Here is a 1,738-nt window from a genome sequence, read left to right as displayed (position 1 = left end):
ATTTTGATAGCTATCATTATGTTTCTTATTATTACTTTTATACAGTCATAGTCTTTTCAGACATTRGATTTAATCCTTCTTTCTGACAACTTTGTTGAGCATAATTTATAATCTGCTTAATTTTTTTGTCTTTTGTTTGCTGTGGAATACAATCAAACAGCCACCAGCTGCTTAAAAGTGTGGATCAGGATAGCAAATTCAAATAAGATAAAATACATTTACCTCCACATGGCTGTGATCCTCGTTGAATTTGGCCTTGGTCTTAGCTGTGATCTGGATGCTCTGGTCATGACTAATCAGGTTTTTTCTCCAAGCTGATGCTGCTGAAAGAGTGATCTAAAACAGGTTAGATACTTATTGTTCATAATCTCACATTAAAACCCAACTTCAAAATATCTGAAGTATCTTCTTAAAGAATTCAGACTAAAACAGCTTAAAGCTGTTGTTCACAAGCCCATAAGCTTTGGCCACATTCAGACCTACTGTTCTGATCCATCCTCATTTATGGAAAAAGTGGACTCATTAACAGCGATGATTTGTGATTTTTTTTTTCCCCAAACTGCATTTTCCTGTTGTAATTTAGATGAATTTGGATTTAGAACAACATCTCATGGATTATTAAACAACAACTAAGCAACATTTTGAGGACCTCTCATGCACAGGAATGTGCTGAGTTGTCAMTTTGTCAGCTCCAGTAGCTTCTACTCTTTAGTTTTTGCTTTGTTTGCATTTGACGCTTTTAGTTCCACTCAGTTTGTTTTTTCCCATCAACACGCACAGTTTGGATGAAAAACACACTTTTGCAGAATGTTCTGAAAATGTCCTGCGGAAAAGAAATGGTACAGTTTCCTGAGCGTAGAGCTACTCGTACACAGCCATCCACATCACACATAACTAAATTTAGATAAAAAATGTCACCGAGTTCTAGCTCTGAAAAATCAGCCACACCCTGCGAGCCAACAAGAGTGTGAGTTTATGGTTGTTGCATTTGAAAACTTTACAGATAAAATTTTAATTTACAGCCTGTTATTGATAATAATGTGCCAAATGTAAAATAAAATGTTGAAAGCTCACTTTCTGAGTGTAAAATCAAAAACAATTGAGTGCTATTTAACTCACTGTTTTTTACAATTTGCTAAATTTTACTAAACGTTAAATTTAAATGTTAAATGTTTTGTCAAAATGCTAAATTCTAAATCTAAATATAATCATTAAACATAAATGTGACTAAATATAAATATTTACATTTCATTATTTCAAAATGGAACAGCCTTTAGTGCTCATTATTATGACATCATCATCCTGCAACAAAAGYAATTACTAACGCTGCTAACACTGCTAACATGCTAATGTTGCTAACACTGCTAATGCTGCTACCACTTCCCTACACGACATCAAACTCACAGTTACAGCCAGTGTTCGAGATGCACATCCAGTTGCCCGATCACAAGTATCATCCGTATTGTTTTCAGTGAACACATTTTGAATTTAAATTTTAAWTGCCATCTCCAGCAGCATTAGCGTTTGCTTTAGTCGCAGGATGATGATGTCACAACAACAAAAACATTGAAACGTAAGCTTTTATCATCAGCCACATTTACATTTTCACATAATTTCATTGCAATATGTAATATTTAAATTTTACATTAAGATATACGATTTAGCATTTACACGTATTATTTAACATTTAGGTTTAACGTAAAAATTGTAAGAACAGTGAGCTAAATAACAATATAAT

This window comes from Austrofundulus limnaeus, unplaced genomic scaffold, assembly GCF_001266775.1.
Source record: "Austrofundulus limnaeus strain Quisiro unplaced genomic scaffold, Austrofundulus_limnaeus-1.0 Scaffold84, whole genome shotgun sequence".
NCBI classification, from domain to species: Eukaryota; Metazoa; Chordata; class Actinopteri; order Cyprinodontiformes; family Rivulidae; genus Austrofundulus; species Austrofundulus limnaeus.
Note: the sequence above shows the minus strand (reverse complement) of the source record.